At 52.0% G+C, this 18,748-nt stretch overlaps 22 non-coding genes and 14 pseudogenes across 22 annotated transcripts; all 36 read left to right on the forward strand.

The window, feature by feature from the left end:
* The first annotated feature begins 351 nt into the window (after positions 1-351).
* Positions 352-470, forward strand: LOC148924927 (5S ribosomal RNA). Its single transcript, XR_016131350.1, has one exon. It is a non-coding gene; the product is annotated as a 5S ribosomal RNA (ribosomal RNA).
* Positions 471-1,363: 893 nt separating this feature from the next.
* On the forward strand, positions 1,364-1,482 carry LOC148924928 (5S ribosomal RNA). The gene has a single exon (XR_016131606.1). It is a non-coding gene; the product is annotated as a 5S ribosomal RNA (ribosomal RNA).
* Positions 1,483-1,875: 393 nt separating this feature from the next.
* On the forward strand, positions 1,876-1,994 carry LOC148924929 (5S ribosomal RNA). Its single transcript, XR_016131407.1, has one exon. It is a non-coding gene; the product is annotated as a 5S ribosomal RNA (ribosomal RNA).
* Positions 1,995-2,388: 394 nt separating this feature from the next.
* On the forward strand, positions 2,389-2,494 carry LOC148924930 (5S ribosomal RNA; annotated as a pseudogene).
* A 394-nt stretch (positions 2,495-2,888) lies between these two features.
* LOC148924931 (5S ribosomal RNA) lies at positions 2,889-3,007 on the forward strand. Its single transcript, XR_016132197.1, has one exon. It is a non-coding gene; the product is annotated as a 5S ribosomal RNA (ribosomal RNA).
* A 395-nt stretch (positions 3,008-3,402) lies between these two features.
* LOC148924932 (5S ribosomal RNA) lies at positions 3,403-3,508 on the forward strand (annotated as a pseudogene).
* A 393-nt stretch (positions 3,509-3,901) lies between these two features.
* LOC148924933 (5S ribosomal RNA) lies at positions 3,902-4,020 on the forward strand. Its single transcript, XR_016131585.1, has one exon. It is a non-coding gene; the product is annotated as a 5S ribosomal RNA (ribosomal RNA).
* A 393-nt stretch (positions 4,021-4,413) lies between these two features.
* On the forward strand, positions 4,414-4,519 carry LOC148924934 (5S ribosomal RNA; annotated as a pseudogene).
* Positions 4,520-4,912: 393 nt separating this feature from the next.
* Positions 4,913-5,018, forward strand: LOC148924935 (5S ribosomal RNA; annotated as a pseudogene).
* Positions 5,019-5,412: 394 nt separating this feature from the next.
* LOC148924936 (5S ribosomal RNA) lies at positions 5,413-5,530 on the forward strand. The gene has a single exon (XR_016131602.1). It is a non-coding gene; the product is annotated as a 5S ribosomal RNA (ribosomal RNA).
* A 396-nt stretch (positions 5,531-5,926) lies between these two features.
* Positions 5,927-6,032, forward strand: LOC148924937 (5S ribosomal RNA; annotated as a pseudogene).
* Positions 6,033-6,425: 393 nt separating this feature from the next.
* Positions 6,426-6,544, forward strand: LOC148924938 (5S ribosomal RNA). Its single transcript, XR_016131409.1, has one exon. It is a non-coding gene; the product is annotated as a 5S ribosomal RNA (ribosomal RNA).
* Positions 6,545-6,938: 394 nt separating this feature from the next.
* On the forward strand, positions 6,939-7,044 carry LOC148924939 (5S ribosomal RNA; annotated as a pseudogene).
* Positions 7,045-7,437: 393 nt separating this feature from the next.
* On the forward strand, positions 7,438-7,556 carry LOC148924940 (5S ribosomal RNA). Its single transcript, XR_016131711.1, has one exon. It is a non-coding gene; the product is annotated as a 5S ribosomal RNA (ribosomal RNA).
* A 393-nt stretch (positions 7,557-7,949) lies between these two features.
* LOC148924941 (5S ribosomal RNA) lies at positions 7,950-8,068 on the forward strand. The gene has a single exon (XR_016131046.1). It is a non-coding gene; the product is annotated as a 5S ribosomal RNA (ribosomal RNA).
* Positions 8,069-8,462: 394 nt separating this feature from the next.
* LOC148924942 (5S ribosomal RNA) lies at positions 8,463-8,568 on the forward strand (annotated as a pseudogene).
* Positions 8,569-8,961: 393 nt separating this feature from the next.
* LOC148924943 (5S ribosomal RNA) lies at positions 8,962-9,080 on the forward strand. Its single transcript, XR_016131712.1, has one exon. It is a non-coding gene; the product is annotated as a 5S ribosomal RNA (ribosomal RNA).
* A 393-nt stretch (positions 9,081-9,473) lies between these two features.
* On the forward strand, positions 9,474-9,592 carry LOC148924944 (5S ribosomal RNA). Its single transcript, XR_016131351.1, has one exon. It is a non-coding gene; the product is annotated as a 5S ribosomal RNA (ribosomal RNA).
* A 394-nt stretch (positions 9,593-9,986) lies between these two features.
* Positions 9,987-10,092, forward strand: LOC148924945 (5S ribosomal RNA; annotated as a pseudogene).
* Positions 10,093-10,485: 393 nt separating this feature from the next.
* Positions 10,486-10,604, forward strand: LOC148924946 (5S ribosomal RNA). Its single transcript, XR_016131713.1, has one exon. It is a non-coding gene; the product is annotated as a 5S ribosomal RNA (ribosomal RNA).
* Positions 10,605-10,997: 393 nt separating this feature from the next.
* LOC148924947 (5S ribosomal RNA) lies at positions 10,998-11,116 on the forward strand. Its single transcript, XR_016131047.1, has one exon. It is a non-coding gene; the product is annotated as a 5S ribosomal RNA (ribosomal RNA).
* A 394-nt stretch (positions 11,117-11,510) lies between these two features.
* Positions 11,511-11,616, forward strand: LOC148924948 (5S ribosomal RNA; annotated as a pseudogene).
* A 393-nt stretch (positions 11,617-12,009) lies between these two features.
* Positions 12,010-12,128, forward strand: LOC148924949 (5S ribosomal RNA). The gene has a single exon (XR_016131714.1). It is a non-coding gene; the product is annotated as a 5S ribosomal RNA (ribosomal RNA).
* Positions 12,129-12,521: 393 nt separating this feature from the next.
* Positions 12,522-12,640, forward strand: LOC148924950 (5S ribosomal RNA). The gene has a single exon (XR_016131314.1). It is a non-coding gene; the product is annotated as a 5S ribosomal RNA (ribosomal RNA).
* Positions 12,641-13,034: 394 nt separating this feature from the next.
* Positions 13,035-13,140, forward strand: LOC148924951 (5S ribosomal RNA; annotated as a pseudogene).
* A 393-nt stretch (positions 13,141-13,533) lies between these two features.
* Positions 13,534-13,652, forward strand: LOC148924952 (5S ribosomal RNA). Its single transcript, XR_016131715.1, has one exon. It is a non-coding gene; the product is annotated as a 5S ribosomal RNA (ribosomal RNA).
* A 393-nt stretch (positions 13,653-14,045) lies between these two features.
* Positions 14,046-14,164, forward strand: LOC148924953 (5S ribosomal RNA). Its single transcript, XR_016131048.1, has one exon. It is a non-coding gene; the product is annotated as a 5S ribosomal RNA (ribosomal RNA).
* Positions 14,165-14,558: 394 nt separating this feature from the next.
* LOC148924954 (5S ribosomal RNA) lies at positions 14,559-14,664 on the forward strand (annotated as a pseudogene).
* A 393-nt stretch (positions 14,665-15,057) lies between these two features.
* On the forward strand, positions 15,058-15,176 carry LOC148924955 (5S ribosomal RNA). Its single transcript, XR_016131546.1, has one exon. It is a non-coding gene; the product is annotated as a 5S ribosomal RNA (ribosomal RNA).
* A 399-nt stretch (positions 15,177-15,575) lies between these two features.
* LOC148924956 (5S ribosomal RNA) lies at positions 15,576-15,694 on the forward strand. The gene has a single exon (XR_016131069.1). It is a non-coding gene; the product is annotated as a 5S ribosomal RNA (ribosomal RNA).
* A 395-nt stretch (positions 15,695-16,089) lies between these two features.
* On the forward strand, positions 16,090-16,195 carry LOC148924957 (5S ribosomal RNA; annotated as a pseudogene).
* A 393-nt stretch (positions 16,196-16,588) lies between these two features.
* On the forward strand, positions 16,589-16,707 carry LOC148924958 (5S ribosomal RNA). The gene has a single exon (XR_016131547.1). It is a non-coding gene; the product is annotated as a 5S ribosomal RNA (ribosomal RNA).
* A 399-nt stretch (positions 16,708-17,106) lies between these two features.
* Positions 17,107-17,225, forward strand: LOC148924959 (5S ribosomal RNA). The gene has a single exon (XR_016131456.1). It is a non-coding gene; the product is annotated as a 5S ribosomal RNA (ribosomal RNA).
* A 394-nt stretch (positions 17,226-17,619) lies between these two features.
* Positions 17,620-17,725, forward strand: LOC148924960 (5S ribosomal RNA; annotated as a pseudogene).
* A 394-nt stretch (positions 17,726-18,119) lies between these two features.
* LOC148924961 (5S ribosomal RNA) lies at positions 18,120-18,238 on the forward strand. The gene has a single exon (XR_016132198.1). It is a non-coding gene; the product is annotated as a 5S ribosomal RNA (ribosomal RNA).
* A 395-nt stretch (positions 18,239-18,633) lies between these two features.
* On the forward strand, positions 18,634-18,739 carry LOC148924962 (5S ribosomal RNA; annotated as a pseudogene).
* The last annotated feature ends 9 nt before the right edge of the window (positions 18,740-18,748 follow it).

Raw genomic sequence — 18,748 nt, forward strand, 5'->3', positions numbered from 1 at the left:
CTTGATGTGGTCCGACACTCGATTAGTGGTTGTCGAGTACGAGGACAAAAAGTACGACAATCTCCACGAGCCGGTGACGAGCGAGTCCCACAATCTTAAACGTGCCGAAAAACAGTAGCTGCGAACTAAAAGTGTCCGAAATGGCTCGAAACGGCCTCTTTTTGCTTCCCGGAGTAGCCATGGGCTGTACACGTGGCTCAGAACGTGGCGCTCGGCGAGAGCTTCGCGGTGATATACTGTGGGTCCCGTAACTCCTTCCGGATCAAAAGTTATGCATGTGTGAAGGGTGGGGGATCAGAACCTGCGCACGGGAGCGTATGCTATGAAAGAATAAAGTGCGAGGCTATTGATGGGTGCGATCATACCAGCACTAATGCACCGGATCCCATCAGAACTTCGAAGTTAAGCGTGCTTGGGCGAGAGTAGTACTAGGATGGGTGACTCCCTGGGAAGTCCTTGTGTTGCACCCATTTTTTTGCGAGTGCGTTCATTTTTTTTTTCCGTTCAGTTGGTCTTGATGTGGTCCGACACTCGATTAGCTGTTGTCGAGTACGAGGACAAAAAGTACGACAATCTCCACGAGCCGGTGACGAGCGGGTCCCACAATCTTAAACGTGCCGAAAAACAGTAGCTGCGAACTAAAAGTGTCCGAAATTGCTCGAAACGGCCTCTTTTTGCTTCCCGGAGTAGCCACGGGCTATACCCGTAGCTCAGCACGTGGGACTCGGCAAGAGCTTCGCGGTGATATGCTGTGGGTCCCGTAACTCCTTCCCGATCAAAAGTTATACCCGTCTGGAGGGTGGGTGATCAGAACCTGCGCACGGGAGCGTACGCTATGAAAGAATAAAGTGCGGGGCTATTGATGGGTGCAATCATACCAGCACTAATGCACCGGATCCCATCAGAGCTCCGAATTTAAGCGTGCTTGGGCGAGAGTAGTACTAGGATGAGTGACCCCCTGTTGCACCCCTTTTTTTGCGAGTGCGTTCATTTTTTTTTCCGTTCAGTTGGTCTTGATGTGGTCCGACACTCGATTAGTGGTTGTCGAGTACGAGGACAAAAAGTACGACAATCTCCACGAGCCGGTGACGAGCGGGTCCCACAATCTTAAACGTGCCGAAAAACAGTAGCTGCGAACTAAAAGTGTTCGAAATGGCTCGAAACGGCCTCTTTTTGCTTCCCAGTGTAGCCACGGGCTGTACCCATAGGTCAGAACGTGGGGCTCGGCGAGAGCTTCGCGGTGATATGCTGTGGGTCCCGTAACTCCTTCCCGATCAAAAGTTATACCCGTCTGGAGGGTGGGGGATCAGAACCTGCGCACGGGAGCGTACGCTATGAAAGAATAAAGTGCGAGGCTATTGATGGGTGCGATCATACCAGCCCTAATGCACCGGATCCCATCAGAACTTCGAAGTTAAGCGTGCTTGGGTGAGAGTAGTACTAGGATGGGTGACCCCCTGGGAAGTCCTTGTGTTGCACCCCTTTTTGTGCGAGTGCGTTCATTTTTTTTTCCGTTCACTTGGTCTTGATGTGGTCCGACACTCGATTAGCTGTTGTCGAGTACGAGGACAAAAAGTACGACAAACTCCACGAGCCGGTGACGAGCGAGTCCCACAATCTTAAACGTGCCGAAAAACAGTAGCTGCGAACTAAAAGTGTCCGAAATGGCTCGAAACGGCCTCTTTTTGCTTCCCGGAGTAGCCATGGGCTGTACACGTGGCTCAGAACGTGGGGCTCGGCGAGAGCTTCGCGGTGATATGCTGTGGGTCCCGTAACTCCTTCCGGATCAAAAGTTATGCCTGTGTGAAGGGTGGGGGATCAGAACCTGCGCACGGGAGCGTACGCTATGAAAGAATAAAGTGCGAGGCTATTGTTGGGTGCGATCATACCAGCACTAATGCACCGGATCCCATCAGAACTCCGAGGTTAAGCGTGCTTGGGCGAGAGTAGTGCTAGGATGGGTGACCCCCTGGGAAGTCCTTGTGTTGCACCCCTTTTTTTGCGAGTGCGTTCATTTTTTTTTTCCGTTCAGTTGGTCTTGATGTGGTCCGACACTCGATTAGCTGTTGTCGAGTACGAAGACAAAAAGTACGACAATCTCCACGAGCCGGTGACGAGCGGGTCCCACAATCTTAAACGTGCCGAAAAACAGTAGCTGCGAACTAAAAGTGTCCGAAATTGCTCGAAACGTCCTCTTTTTGCTTCCCGGAGTAGCCACGGGCTATACCCGTAGCTCAGCACGTGGGACTCGGCGAGAGCTTCGCGGTGATATGCTGTGGGTTCCGTAACTCCTTCCCGATCAAAAGTTATACCCGTCTGGAGGGTGGGTGATCAGAACCTGCGTACGGGAGCGTACGCTATGAAAGAATAAAGTGCGGGGCTATTGATGGGTGCGATCATACCAGCACTAATGCACCGGATCCCATCAGAGCTCCGAAGTTAAGCGTGCTTGGGCGAGAGTAGTACTAGGATGGGTGACCCCCTGTTGCACCCCTTTTTTTTGCGAGTGCGTTCATTTTTTTTTCCGTTCAGTTGGTCTTGATGTGGTCCGACACTCGAATAGCTGTTGTCGAGTACGAGGACAAAAAGTACGACAAACTCCACGAGCCGGTGACGAGCGAGTCCCACAATCTTAAACGTGCCGAAAAACAGTAGCTGCGAACTAAAAGTGTCCGAAATGGCTCGAAACGGCCTCTTTTTGCTTCCCGGAGTAGCCATGGGCTGTACACGTGGCTCAGAACGTGGGGCTCGGCGAGAGCTTCGCGGTGATATGCTGTGGGTCCCGTAACTCCTTCCGGATCAAAAGTTATGCATGTGTGAAGGGTGGGGGATCAGAACCTGCGCACGGGAGCGTATGCTATGAAAGAATAAAGTGCGAGGCTATTGATGGGTGCGATCATACCAGCACTAATGCACCGGATCCCATCAGAACTTCGAAGTTAAGCGTGCTTGGGCGAGAGTAGTACTAGGATGGGTGACCCCCTGGGAAGTCCTTGTGTTGCACCCCTTTTTTTGCGAGTGCGTTCATTTTTTTTTTTCCGTTCAGTTGGTCTTGATGTGGTCCGACACTCGATTAACTGTTGTCGAGTACGAGGACAAAAAGTACGACAATCTCCACGAGCCGGTGACGAGCGGGTCCCACAATCTTAAACGTGCCGAAAAACAGTAGCTGCGAACTAAAAGTGTCCGAAATTGCTCGAAACGGCCTCTTTTTGCTTCCCGGAGTAGCCACGGGCTATACCCGTAGCTCAGCACGTGGGACTCGGCAAGAGCTTCGCGGTGATATGCTGTGGGTCCCGTAACCCCTTCCCGATCAAAAGTTATACCCGTCTGGAGGGTGGGTGATCAGAACCTGCGCACGGGAGCGTACGCTATGAAAGAATAAAGTGCGGGGCTATTGATGGGTGCAATCATACCAGCACTAATGCACCGGATCCCATCAGAGCTCCGAAGTTAAGCGTGCTTGGGCGAGAGTAGTACTAGGATGGGTGACCCCCTGTTGCACCCCTTTTTTTGCGAGTGCGTTCATTTTTTTTTCCGTTCAGTTGGTCTTGATGTGGTCCGACACTCGATTAGTGGTTGTCGAGTACGAGGACAAAAAGTACGACAATCACCACGAGCCGGTGACGAGCGGGTCCCACAATCTTAAACGTGCCGAAAAACAGTAGCTGCGAACTAAAAGTGTTCGAAATGGCTCGAAACGGCCTCTTTTTGCTTCCCAGAGTAGCCACGGGCTGTACCCGTAGCTCAGAACGTGGGGCTCGGCGAGAGCTTCGCGGTGATATGCTGTGGGTCCCGTAACTCCTTCCCGATCAAAAGTTATACCCGTCTGGAGGGTGGGGGATCAGAACCTGCGCACGGGAGCGTACGCTATGAAAGAATAAAGTGCGAGGCTATTGATGGGTGCGATCATACTAGCCCTAATGCACCGGATCCCATCAGAACTTCGAAGTTAAGCGTGCTTGGGCGAGAGTAGTACTAGGATGGGTGACCCCCTGGGAAGTCCTTGTGTTGCACCCCTTTTTTTGCGAGTGCGTTCATTTTTTTTTCCGTTCACTTGGTCTTGATGTGGTCCGACACTCGATTAGCTGTTGTCGAGTACGAGGACAAAATGTACGACAATCTCCACGAGCCGGTGACGAGCGGGTCCCACAATCTTAAACGTGCCGAAAAACAGTAGCTGCGAACTAAAAGTGTCCGAAATTGCTCGAAACGGCCTCTTTTTGCTTCCCGGAGTAGCCACGGGCTATACCCGTAGCTCAGCACGTGGGACTCGGCGAGAGCTTCGCGGTGATATGCTGTGGGTCCCGTAACTCCTTCCCGATCAAAAGTTATACCCGTCTGGAGGGTGGGTGATCAGAACCTGCGTACGGGAGCGTACGCTATGAAAGAATAAAGTGCGGGGCTATTGATGGGTGCGATCATACCAGCACTAATGCACCGGATCCCATCAGAGCTCCGAAGTTAAGCGTGCTTGGGCGAGAGTAGTACTAGGATGGGTGACCCCCTGTTGCACCCCTTTTTTTGCGAGTGCGTTCATTTTTTTTTCCGTTCAGTTGGTCTTGATGTGGTCCGACACTCGATTAGTGGTTGTCGAGTACGAGGACAAAAAGTACGACAATCTCCACGAGCCGGTGACGAGCGGGTCCCACAATCTTAAACGTGCCGAAAAACAGTAGCTGCGAACTAAAAGTGTCCGAAATTGCTCGAAACGTCCTCTTTTTGCTTCCCGGAGTAGCCACGGGCTATACCCGTAGCTCAGCACGTGGGACTCGGCGAGAGCTTCGCGGTGATATGCTGTGGGTCCCGTAACTCCTTCCCGATCAAAAGTTATACCCGTCTGGAGGGTGGGTGATCAGAACCTGCGTACGGGAGCGCACGCTATGAAAGAATAAAGTGCGGGGCTATTGATGGGTGCGATCATACCAGCACTAATGCACCGGATCCCATCAGAGCTCCGAAGTTAAGCGTGCTTGGGCGAGAGTAGTACTAGGATGGGTGACCCCCTGTTGCACCCCTTTTTTTTGCGAGTGCGTTCATTTTTTTTTCCGTTCAGTTGGTCTTGATGTGGTCCGACACTCGAATAGCTGTTGTCGAGTACGAGGACAAAAAGTACGACAAACTCCACGAGCCGGTGACGAGCGAGTCCCACAATCTTAAACGTGCCGAAAAACAGTAGCTGCGAACTAAAAGTGTCCGAAATGGCTCGAAACGGCCTCTTTTTGCTTCCCGGAGTAGCCATGGGCTGTACACGTGGCTCAGAACGTGGGGCTCGGCGAGAGCTTCGCGGTGATATGCTGTGGGTCCCGTAACTCCTTCCGGATCAAAAGTTATGCATGTGTGAAGGGTGGGGGATCAGAACCTGCGCACGGGAGCGTATGCTATGAAAGAATAAAGTGCGAGGCTATTGATGGGTGCGATCATACCAGCACTAATGCACCGGATCCCATCAGAACTTCGAAGTTAAGCGTGCTGGGCGAGAGTAGTACTAGGATGGGTGACCCCCTGGGAAGTCCTTGTGTTGCACCCCTTTTTTTTGCGAGTGCGTTCATTTTTTTTTTTCCGTTCAGTTGGTCTTGATGTGGTCCGACACTCGATTAACTGTTGTCGAGTACGAGGACAAAAAGTACGACAATCTCCACGAGCCGGTGACGAGCGGGTCCCACAATCTTAAACGTGCCGAAAAACAGTAGCTGCGAACTAAAAGTGTCCGAAATTGCTCGAAACGGCCTCTTTTTGCTTCCCGGAGTAGCCATGGGCTATACCCGTAGCTCAGCACGTGGGACTCGGCAAGAGCTTCGCGGTGATATGCTGTGGGTCCCGTAACCCCTTTCCGATCAAAAGTTATACCCGTCTGGAGGGTGGGTGATCAGAACCTGCGCACGGGAGCGTACGCTATGAAAGAATAAAGTGCGGGGCTATTGATGGGTGCAATCATACCAGCACTAATGCACCGGATCCCATCAGAGCTCCGAAGTTAAGCGTGCTTGGGCGAGAGTAGTACTAGGATGGGTGACCCCCTGTTGCACCCCTTTTTTTGCGAGTGCGTTCATTTTTTTTTCCGTTCAGTTGGTCTTGATGTGGTCCGACACTCGATTAGTGGTTGTCGAGTACGAGGACAAAAAGTACGACAATCTCCACGAGCCGGTGACGAGCGGGTCCCACAATCTTAAACGTGCCGAAAAACAGTAGCTGCGAACTAAAAGTGTTCGAAATGGCTCGAAACGGCCTCTTTTTGCTTCCCAGAGTAGCCACGGGCTGTACCCGTAGCTCAGAACGTGGGGCTCGGCGAGAGCTTCGCGGTGATATGCTGTGGGTCCCGTAACTCCTTCCGGATCAAAAGTTATGCCTGTGTGAAGGGTGGGGGATCAGAACCTGCGCACGGGAGCGTACGCTATGAAAGAATAAAGTGCGAGGCTATTGTTGGGTGCGATCATACCAGCACTAATGCACCGGATCCCATCAGAACTCCGAGGTTAAGCGTGCTTGGGCGAGAGTAGTGCTAGGATGGGTGACCCCCTGGGAAGTCCTTGTGTTGCACCCCTTTTTTTGCGAGTGCGTTCATTTTTTTTTTCCGTTCAGTTGGTCTTGATGTGGTCCGACACTCGATTAGCTGTTGTCGAGTACGAGGACAAAAAGTACGACAATCTCCACGAGCCGGTGACGAGCGGGTCCCACAATCTTAAACGTGCCGAAAAACAGTAGCTGCGAACTAAAAGTGTCCGAAATTGCTCGAAACGTCCTCTTTTTGCTTCCCGGAGTAGCCACGGGCTATACCCGTAGCTCAGCACGTGGGACTCGGCGAGAGCTTCGCGGTGATATGCTGTGGGTCCCGTAACTCCTTCCCGATCAAAAGTTATACCCGTCTGGAGGGTGGGTGATCAGAACCTGCGTACGGGAGCGTACGCTATGAAAGAATAAAGTGCGGGGCTATTGATGGGTGCGATCATACCAGCACTAATGCACCGGATCCCATCAGAGCTCCGAAGTTAAGCGTGCTTGGGCGAGAGTAGTACTAGGATGGGTGACCCCCTGTTGCACCCCTTTTTTTGCGAGTGCGTTCATTTTTTTTTCCGTTCAGTTGGTCTTGATGTGGTCCGACACTCGATTAGTGGTTGTCGAGTACGAGGACAAAAAGTACGACAATCTCCACGAGCCGGTGACGAGCGGGTCCCACAATCTTAAACGTGCCGAAAAACAGTAGCTGCGAACTAAAAGTGTTCGAAATGGCTCGAAACGGCCTCTTTTTGCTTCCCAGAGTAGCCACGGGCTGTACCCGTAGCTCAGAACGTGGGGCTCGGCGAGAGCTTCGCGGTGATATGCTGTGGGTCCCGTAACTCCTTCCCGATCAAAAGTTATACCCGTCTGGAGGGTGGGGGATCAGAACCTGCGCACGGGAGCGTACGCTATGAAAGAATAAAGTGCGAGGCTATTGATGGGTGCGATCATACCAGCCCTAATGCACCGGATCCCATCAGAACTTCGAAGTTAAGCGTGCTTGGGCGAGAGTAGTGCTAGGATGGGTGACCCCCTGGGAAGTCCTTGTGTTGCACCCCTTTTTTTGCGAGTGCGTTCATTTTTTTTTCCGTTCACTTGGTCTTGATGTGGTCCGACACTCGATTAGCTGTTGTCGAGTACGAGGACAAAAAGTACGACAAACTCCACGAGCCGGTGACGAGCGAGTCCCACAATCTTAAACGTGCCGAAAAACAGTAGCTGTGAACTAAAAGTGTCCGAAATGGCTCGAAACGGCCTCTTTTTGCTTCCCGGAGTAGCCATGGGCTGTACACGTGGCTCAGAACGTGGGGCTCGGCGAGAGCTTCGCGGTGATATACTGTGGGTCCCGTAACTCCTTCCGGATCAAAAGTTATACATGTGTGAAGGGTGGGGGATCAGAACCTGCGCACGGGAGCGTATGCTATGAAAGAATAAAGTGCGAGGCTATTGATGGGTGCGATCATACCAGCACTAATGCACCGGATCCCATCAGAACTTCGAAGTTAAGCGTGCTTGGGCGAGAGTAGTACTAGGATGGGTGACCCCCTGGGAAGTCCTTGTGTTGCACCCATTTTTTTGCGAGTGCGTTCATTTTTTTTTTCCGTTCAGTTGGTCTTGATGTGGTCCGACACTCGATTAGCTGTTGTCGAGTACGAGGACAAAAAGTACGACAATCTCCACGAGCCGGTGACGAGCGGGTCCCACAATCTTAAACGTGCCGAAAAACAGTAGCTGCGAACTAAAAGTGTCCGAAATTGCTCGAAACGGCCTCTTTTTGCTTCCCGGAGTAGCCACGGGCTATACCCGTAGCTCAGCACGTGGGACTCGGCAAGAGCTTCGCGGTGATATGCTGTGGGTCCCGTAACTCCTTCCCGATCAAAAGTTATACCCGTCAGGAGGGTGGGTAATCAGAACCTGCGCACGGGAGCGTACGCTATGAAAGAATAAAGTGCGGGGCTATTGATGGGTGCAATCATACCAGCACTAATGCACCGGATCCCATCAGAGCTCCGAAGTTAAGCGTGCTTGGGCGAGAGTAGTACTAGGATGGGTGACCCCCTGTTGCACCCCTTTTTTTGCGAGTGCGTTCATTTTTTTTTCCGTTCAGTTGGTCTTGATGTGGTCCGACACTCGATTAGTGGTTGTCGAGTACGAGGACAAAAAGTACGACAATCTCCACGAGCCGGTGACGAGCGGGTCCCACAATCTTAAACGTGCCGAAAAACAGTAGCTGCGAACTAAAAGTGTTCGAAATGGCTCGAAACGGCCTCTTTTTGCTTCCCAGAGTAGCCACGGGCTGTACCCGTAGCTCAGAACGTGGGGCTCGGCGAGAGCTTCGCGGTGATATGCTGTGGGTCCCGTAACTCCTTCCCGATCAAAAGTTATACCCGTCTGGAGGGTGGGGGATCAGAACCTGCGCACGGGAGCGTACGCTATGAAAGAATAAAGTGCGAGGCTATTGATGGGTGCGATCATACCAGCCCTAATGCACCGGATCCCATCAGAACTTCGAAGTTAAGCGTGCTTGGGCGAGAGTAGTGCTAGGATGGGTGACCCCCTGGGAAGTCCTTGTGTTGCACCCCTTTTTTTGCGAGTGCGTTCATTTTTTTTTCCGTTCACTTGGTCTTGATGTGGTCCGACACTCGATTAGCTGTTGTCGAGTACGAGGACAAAAAGTACGACAAACTCCACGAGCCGGTGACGAGCGAGTCCCACAATCTTAAACGTGCCGAAAAACAGTAGCTGTGAACTAAAAGTGTCCGAAATGGCTCGAAACGGCCTCTTTTTGCTTCCCGGAGTAGCCATGGGCTGTACACGTGGCTCAGAACGTGGGGCTCGGCGAGAGCTTCGCGGTGATATACTGTGGGTCCCGTAACTCCTTCCGGATCAAAAGTTATGCATGTGTGAAGGGTGGGGGATCAGAACCTGCGCACGGGAGCGTATGCTATGAAAGAATAAAGTGCGAGGCTATTGATGGGTGCGATCATACCAGCACTAATGCACCGGATCCCATCAGAACTTCGAAGTTAAGCGTGCTTGGGCGAGAGTAGTACTAGGATGGGTGACTCCCTGGGAAGTCCTTGTGTTGCACCCATTTTTTTGCGAGTGCGTTCATTTTTTTTTTCCGTTCAGTTGGTCTTGATGTGGTCCGACACTCGATTAGCTGTTGTCGAGTACGAGGACAAAAAGTACGACAATCTCCACGAGCCGGTGACGAGCGGGTCCCACAATCTTAAACGTGCCGAAAAACAGTAGCTGCGAACTAAAAGTGTCCGAAATTGCTCGAAACGGCCTCTTTTTGCTTCCCGGAGTAGCCACGGGCTATACCCGTAGCTCAGCACGTGGGACTCGGCAAGAGCTTCGCGGTGATATGCTGTGGGTCCCGTAACTCCTTCCCGATCAAAAGTTATACCCGTCAGGAGGGTGGGTAATCAGAACCTGCGCACGGGAGCGTACGCTATGAAAGAATAAAGTGCGGGGCTATTGATGGGTGCAATCATACCAGCACTAATGCACCGGATCCCATCAGAGCTCCGAAGTTAAGCGTGCTTGGGCGAGAGTAGTACTAGGATGGGTGACCCCCTGTTGCACCCCTTTTTTTGCGAGTGCGTTCATTTTTTTTTCCGTTCAGTTGGTCTTGATGTGGTCCGACACTCGATTAGTGGTTGTCGAGTACGAGGACAAAAAGTACGACAATCTCCACGAGCCGGTGACGAGCGGGTCCCACAATCTTAAACGTGCCGAAAAACAGTAGCTGCGAACTAAAAGTGTTCGAAATGGCTCGAAACGGCCTCTTTTTGCTTCCCAGAGTAGCCACGGGCTGTACCCGTAGCTCAGAACGTGGGGCTCGGCGAGAGCTTCGCGGTGATATGCTGTGGGTCCCGTAACTCCTTCCCGATCAAAAGTTATACCCGTCTGGAGGGTGGGGGATCAGAACCTGCGCACGGGAGCGTACGCTATGAAAGAATAAAGTGCGAGGCTATTGATGGGTGCGATCATACCAGCCCTAATGCACCGGATCCCATCAGAACTTCGAAGTTAAGCGTGCTTGGGCGAGAGTAGTGCTAGGATGGGTGACCCCCTGGGAAGTCCTTGTGTTGCACCCCTTTTTTTGCGAGTGCGTTCATTTTTTTTTCCGTTCACTTGGTCTTGATGTGGTCCGACACTCGATTAGCTGTTGTCGAGTACGAGGACAAAAAGTACGACAAACTCCACGAGCCGGTGACGAGCGAGTCCCACAATCTTAAACGTGCCGAAAAACAGTAGCTGTGAACTAAAAGTGTCCGAAATGGCTCGAAACGGCCTCTTTTTGCTTCCCGGAATAGCCATGGGCTGTACACGTGGCTCAGAACGTGGGGCTCGGCGAGAGCTTCGCGGTGATATACTGTGGGTCCCGTAACTCCTTCCGGATCAAAAGTTATGCATGTGTGAAGGGTGGGGGATCAGAACCTGCGCACGGGAGCGTATGCTATGAAAGAATAAAGTGCGAGGCTATTGATGGGTGCGATCATACCAGCACTAATGCACCGGATCCCATCAGAACTTCGAAGTTAAGCGTGCTTGGGCGAGAGTAGTACTAGGATGGGTGACCCCCTGGGAAGTCCTTGTGTTGCACCCATTTTTTTGCGAGTGCGTTCATTTTTTTTTTCCGTTCAGTTGGTCTTGATGTGGTCCGACACTCGATTAGCTGTTGTCGAGTACGAGGACAAAAAGTACGACAATCTCCACGAGCCGGTGACGAGCGGGTCCCACAATCTTAAACGTGCCGAAAAACAGTAGCTGCGAACTAAAAGTGTCCGAAATTGCTCGAAACGGCCTCTTTTTGCTTCCCGGAGTAGCCACGGGCTATACCCGTAGCTCAGCACGTGGGACTCGGCAAGAGCTTCGCGGTGATATGCTGTGGGTCCCGTAACTCCTTCCCGATCAAAAGTTATACCCGTCAGGAGGGTGGGTAATCAGAACCTGCGCACGGGAGCGTACGCTATGAAAGAATAAAGTGCGGGGCTATTGATGGGTGCAATCATACCAGCACTAATGCACCGGATCCCATCAGAGCTCCGAAGTTAAGCGTGCTTGGGCGAGAGTAGTACTAGGATGGGTGACCCCCTGTTGCACCCCTTTTTTTGCGAGTGCGTTCATTTTTTTTTCCGTTCAGTTGGTCTTGATGTGGTCCGACACTCGATTAGTGGTTGTCGAGTACGAGGACAAAAAGTACGACAATCTCCACGAGCCGGTGACGAGCGGGTCCCACAATCTTAAACGTGCCGAAAAACAGTAGCTGCGAACTAAAAGTGTTCGAAATGGCTCGAAACGGCCTCTTTTTGCTTCCCAGAGTAGCCACGGGCTGTACCCGTAGCTCAGAACGTGGGGCTCGGCGAGAGCTTCGCGGTGATATGCTGTGGGTCCCGTAACTCCTTCCCGATCAAAAGTTATACCCGTCTGGAGGGTGGGGGATCAGAACCTGCGCACGGGAGCGTACGCTATGAAAGAATAAAGTGCGAGGCTATTGATGGGTGCGATCATACCAGCCCTAATGCACCGGATCCCATCAGAACTTCGAAGTTAAGCGTGCTTGGGCGAGAGTAGTGCTAGGATGGGTGACCCCCTGGGAAGTCCTTGTGTTGCACCCCTTTTTTTGCGAGTGCGTTCATTTTTTTTTCCGTTCACTTGGTCTTGATGTGGTCCGACACTCGATTAGCTGTTGTCGAGTACGAGGACAAAAAGTACGACAAACTCCACGAGCCGGTGACGAGCGAGTCCCACAATCTTAAACGTGCCGAAAAACAGTAGCTGTGAACTAAAAGTGTCCGAAATGGCTCGAAACGGCCTCTTTTTGCTTCCCGGAGTAGCCATGGGCTGTACACGTGGCTCAGAACGTGGGGCTCGGCGAGAGCTTCGCGGTGATATACTGTGGGTCCCGTAACTCCTTCCGGATCAAAAGTTATGCATGTGTGAAGGGTGGGGGATCAGAACCTGCGCACGGGAGCGTATGCTATGAAAGAATAAAGTGCGAGGCTATTGATGGGTGCGATCATACCAGCACTAATGCACCGGATCCCATCAGAACTTTGAAGTTAAGCGTGCTTGGGCGAGAGTAGTACTAGGATGGGTGACCCCCTGGGAAGTCCTTGTGTTGCACCCATTTTTTTGCGAGTGCGTTCATTTTTTTTTTCCGTTCAGTTGGTCTTGATGTGGTCCGACACTCGATTAGCTGTTGTCGAGTACGAGGACAAAAAGTACGACAATCTCCACGAGCCGGTGACGAGCGGGTCCCACAATCTTAAACGTGCCGAAAAACAGTAGCTGCGAACTAAAAGTGTCCGAAATTGCTCGAAACGGCCTCTTTTTGCTTCCCGGAGTAGCCACGGGCTATACCCGTAGCTCAGCACGTGGGACTCGGCAAGAGCTTCGCGGTGATATGCTGTGGGTCCCGTAACTCCTTCCCGATCAAAAGTTATACCCGTCAGGAGGGTGGGTAATCAGAACCTGCGCACGGGAGCGTACGCTATGAAAGAATAAAGTGCGGGGCTATTGATGGGTGCAATCATACCAGCACTAATGCACCGGATCCCATCAGAGCTCCGAAGTTAAGCGTGCTTGGGCGAGAGTAGTACTAGGATGGGTGACCCCCTGTTGCACCCCTTTTTTTGCGAGTGCGTTCATTTTTTTTTCCGTTCAGTTGGTCTTGATGTGGTCCGACACTCGATTAGTGGTTGTCGAGTACGAGGACAAAAAGTACGACAATCTCCACGAGCCGGTGACGAGCGGGTCCCACAATCTTAAACGTGCCGAAAAACAGTAGCTGCGAACTAAAAGTGTTCGAAATGGCTCGAAACGGCCTCTTTTTGCTTCCCAGAGTAGCCACGGGCTGTACCCGTAGCTCAGAACGTGGGGCTCGGCGAGAGCTTCGCGGTGATATGCTGTGGGTCCCGTAACTCCTTCCCGATCAAAAGTTATACCCGTCTGGAGGGTGGGGGATCAGAACCTGCGCACGGGAGCGTACGCTATGAAAGAATAAAGTGCGAGGCTATTGATGGGTGCGATCATACCAGCCCTAATGCACCGGATCCCATCAGAACTTCGAAGTTAAGCGTGCTTGGGCGAGAGTAGTGCTAGGATGGGTGACCCCCTGGGAAGTCCTTGTGTTGCACCCCTTTTTTTGCGAGTGCGTTCATTTTTTTTTCCGTTCACTTGGTCTTGATGTGGTCCGACACTCGATTAGCTGTTGTCGAGTACGAGGACAAAAAGTACGACAAACTCCACGAGCCGGTGACGAGCGAGTCCCACAATCTTAAACGTGCCGAAAAACAGTAGCTGTGAACTAAAAGTGTCCGAAATGGCTCGAAACGGCCTCTTTTTGCTTCCCGGAGTAGCCATGGGCTGTACACGTGGCTCAGAACGTGGGGCTCGGCGAGAGCTTCGCGGTGATATACTGTGGGTCCCGTAACTCCTTCCGGATCAAAAGTTATGCATGTGTGAAGGGTGGGGGATCAGAACCTGCGCACGGGAGCGTATGCTATGAAAGAATAAAGTGCGAGGCTATTGATGGGTGCGATCATACCAGCACTAATGCACCGGATCCCATCAGAACTTCGAAGTTAAGCGTGCTTGGGCGAGAGTAGTACTAGGATGGGTGACCCCCTGGGAAGTCCTTGTGTTGCACCCATTTTTTTGCGAGTGCGTTCATTTTTTTTTTCCGTTCAGTTGGTCTTGATGTGGTCCGACACTCGATTAGCTGTTGTCGAGTACGAGGACAAAAAGTACGACAATCTCCACGAGCCGGTGACGAGCGGGTCCCACAATCTTAAACGTGCCGAAAAACAGTAGCTGCGAACTAAAAGTGTCCGAAATTGCTCGAAACGGCCTCTTTTTGCTTCCCGGAGTAGCCACGGGCTATACCCGTAGCTCAGCACGTGGGACTCGGCAAGAGCTTCGCGGTGATATGCTGTGGGTCCCGTAACTCCTTCCCGATCAAAAGTTATACCCGTCAGGAGGGTGGGTGATCAGAACCTGCGCACGGGAGCGTACGCTATGAAAGAATAAAGTGCGGGGCTATTGATGGGTGCAATCATACCAGCACTAATGCACCGGATCCCATCAGAGCTCCGAAGTTAAGCGTGCTTGGGCGAGAGTAGTACTAGGATGGGTGACCCCCTGTTGCACCCCTTTTTTTGCGAGTGCGTTCATTTTTTTTTCCGTTCAGTTGGTCTTGATGTGGTCCGACACTCGATTAGTGGTTGTCGAGTACGAGGACAAAAAGTACGACAATCTCCACGAGCCGGTGACGAGCGGGTCCCACAATCTTAAACGTGCCGAAAAACAGTAGCTGCGAACTAAAAGTGTTCGAAATGGCTCGAAACGGCCTCTTTTTGCTTCCCAGTGTAGCCACGGGCTGTACCCGTAGCTCAGAACGTGGGGCTCGGCGAGAGCTTCGCGGTGATATGCTGTGGGTCCCGTAACTCCTTCCCGATCAAAAGTTATACCCGTCTGGAGGGTGGGGGATCAGAACTTGCGCACGGGAGCGTACGCTATGAAAGAATAAAGTGCGAGGCTATTGATGGGTGCGATCATACCAGCCCTAATGCACCGGATCCCATCAGAACTTCGAAGTTAAGCGTGCTTGGACGAGAGTAGTACTAGGATGGGTGACCCCCTGGGAAGTCCTTGTGTTGCACCCCTTTTTGTTTTTGTGCGAGTGCGTTCATTTTTTTTTCCGTTCACTTGGTCTTGATGTGGTCCGACACTCGATTAGCTGTTGTCGAGTACGAGGACAAAAAGTACGACAAACTCCACGAGCCGGTGACGAGCGAGTCCCACAATCTTAAACGTGCCGAAAAACAGTAGCTGCGAACTAAAAGTGTCCGAAATGGCTCGAAACGGCCTCTTTTTGCTTCCCGGAGTAGCCATGGGCTGTACACGTGGCTCAGAACGTGGGGCTCGGCGAGAGCTTCGCGGTGATATGCTGTGGGTCCCGTAACTCCTTCCGGATCAAAAGTTATGCATGTGTGAAGGGTGGGGGATCAGAACCTGCGCACGGGAGCGTATGCTATGAAAGAATAAAGTGCGAGGCTATTGATGGGTGCGATCATACCAGCACTAATGCACCGGATCCCATCAGAACTTCGAAGTTAAGCGTGCTTGGGCGAGAGTAGTACTAGGATGGGTTACCCCCTGGGAAGTCCTTGTGTTGCACCCCTTTTTTTGCGAGTGCGTTCATTTTTTTTTTTCCGTTCAGTTGGTCTTGATGTGGTCCGACACTCGATTAACTGTTGTCGAGTACGAGGACAAAAAGTACGACAATCTCCACGAGCCGGTGACGAGCGGGTCCCACAATCTTAAACGTGCCGAAAAACAGTAGCTGCGAACTAAAAGTGTCCGAAATGGCTCGAAACGGCCTCTTTTTGCTTCCCGGAGTAGCCACGGGCTATACCCGTAGCTCAGCACGTGGGACTCGGCAAGAGCTTCGCGGTGATATGCTGTGGGTCCCGTAACTCCTTCCCGATCAAAAGTTATACCCGTCTGGAGGGTGGGTGATCAGAACCTGCGCACGGGAGCGTACGCTATGAAAGAATAAAGTGCGGGGCTATTGATGGGTGCAATCATACCAGCACTAATGCACCGGATCCCATCAGAGCTCCGAAGTTAAGCGTGCTTGGGCGAGAGTAGTACTAGGATGGGTGACCCCCTGTTGCACCCCTTTTTTTGCGAGTGCGTTCATTTTTTTTTCCGTTCAGTTGGTCTTGATGTGGTCCGACACTCGATTAGTGGTTGTCGAGTACGAGGACAAAAAGTACGACAATCTCCACGAGCCGGTGACGAGCGGGTCCCACAATCTTAAACGTGCCGAAAAACAGTAGCTGCGAACTAAAAGTGTTCGAAATGGCTCGAAACGGCCTCTTTTTGCTTCCCAGTGTAGCCACGGGCTGTACCCGTAGCTCAGAACGTGGGGCTCGGCGAGAGCTTCGCGGTGATATGCTGTGGGTCCCGTAACTCCTTCCCGATCAAAAGTTATACCCGTCTGGAGGGTGGGGGATCAGAACTTGCGCACGGGAGCGTACGCTATGAAAGAATAAAGTGCGAGGCTATTGATGGGTGCGATCATACCAGCCCTAATGCACCGGATCCCATCAGAACTTCGAAGTTAAGCGTGCTTGGACGAGAGTAGTACTAGGATGGGTGACCCCCTGGGAAGTCCTTGTGTTGCACCCCTTTTTGTTTTTGTGCGAGTGCGTTCATTTTTTTTTCCGTTCACTTGGTCTTGATGTGGTCCGACACTCGATTAGCTGTTGTCGAGTACGAGGACAAAAAGTACGACAAACTCCACGAGCCGGTGACGAGCGAGTCCCACAATCTTAAACGTGCCGAAAAACAGTAGCTGCGAACTAAAAGTGTCCGAAATGGCTCGAAACGGCCTCTTTTTGCTTCCCGGAGTAGCCATGGGCTGTACACGTGGCTCAGAACGTGGGGCTCGGCGAGAGCTTCGCGGTGATATGCTGTGGGTCCCGTAACTCCTTCCGGATCAAAAGTTATGCCTGTGTGAAGGGTGGGGGATCAGAACCTGCGCACGGGAGCGTACGCTATGAAAGAATAAAGTGCGAGGCTATTGTTGGGTGCGATCATACCATCACTAATGCACCGGATCCCATCAGAACTTCGAAGTTAAGCGTGCTTGGGCGAGAGTAGTACTAGGATGGGTGACCCCCTGGGAAGTCCTTGTGTTGCACCCATTTTTTTGCGAGTGCGTTCATTTTTTTTTTCCGTTCAGTTGGTCTTGATGTGGTCCGACACTCGATTAGCTGTTGTCGAGTACGAGGACAAAAAGTACGACAATCTCCACGAGCCGGTGACGAGCGGGTCCCACAATCTTAAACGTGCCGAAAAACAGTAGCTGCGAACTAAAAGTGTCCGAAATTGCTCGAAACGTCCTCTTTTTGCTTCCCGGAGTAGCCACGGGCTATACCCGTAGCTCAGCACGTGGGACTCGGCGAGAGCTTCGCGGTGATATGCTGTGGGTCCCGTAACTCCTTCCCGATCAAAAGTTATACCCGTCTGGAGGGTGGGTGATCAGAACCTGCGTACGGTAGCGTACGCTATGAAAGAATAAAGTGCGGGGCTATTGATGGGTGCGATCATACCAGCACTAATGCACCGGATCCCATCAGAGCTCCGAAGTTAAGCGTGCTTGGGCGAGAGTAGTACTAGGATGGGTGACCCCCTGTTGCACCCCTTTTTTTTGCGAGTGCGTTCATTTTTTTTTCCGTTCAGTTGGTCTTGATGTGGTCCGACACTCGAATAGCTGTTGTCAAGTACGAGGACAAAAAGTACGACAAACTCCACGAGCCGGTGACGAGCGAGTCCCACAATCTTAAACGTGCCGAAAAACAGTAGCTGCGAACTAAAAGTGTCCGAAATGGCTCGAAACGGCCTCTTTTTGCTTCCCGGAGTAGCCATGGGCTGTACACGTGGCTCAGAACGTGGGGCTCGGCGAGAGCTTCGCGGTGATATGCTGTGGGTCCCGTAACTCCTTCCGGATCAAAAGTTATGCATGTGTGAAGGGTGGGGGATCAGAACCTGCGCACGGGAGCGTATGCTATGAAAGAATAAAGTGCGAGGCTATTGATGGGTGCGATCATACCAGCACTAATGCACCGGATCCCATCAGAACTTCGAAGTTAAGCGTGCTTGGGCGAGAGTAGTACTAGGATGGGTGACCCCCTGGGAAGTCCTTGTGTTGCACCCCTTTTTTTGCGAGTGCGTTCATTTTTTTTTTTCCGTTCAGTTGGTCTTGATGTGGTCCGACACTCGATTAACTGTTGTCGAGTACGAGGACAAAAAGTACGACAATCTCCACGAGCCGGTGACGAGCGGGTCCCACAATCTTAAACGTGCCGAAAAACAGTAGCTGCGAACTAAAAGTGTCCGAAATGGCTCGAAACGGCCTCTTTTTGCTTCCCGGAGTAGCCACGGGCTATACCCGTAGCTCAGCACGTGGGACTCGGCAAGAGCTTCGCGGTGATATGCTGTGGGTCCCGTAACTCCTTCCCGATCAAAAGTTATACCCGTCTGGAGGGTGGGTGATCAGAACCTGCGCACGGGAGCGTACGCTATGAAAGAATAAAGTGCGGGGCTATTGATGGGTGCAATCATACCAGCACTAATGCACCGGATCCCATCAGAGCTCCGAAGTTAAGCGTGCTTGGGCGAGAGTAGTACTAGGATGGGTGACCCCCTGTTGCACCCCTTTTTTTGC

This window comes from Salvia hispanica, chromosome 5, assembly GCF_029641045.1.
Source record: "Salvia hispanica isolate PSC_SH4W2 chromosome 5, Shi_PSC_v1, whole genome shotgun sequence".
NCBI lineage: Eukaryota > Viridiplantae > Streptophyta > Magnoliopsida > Lamiales > Lamiaceae > Salvia > Salvia hispanica.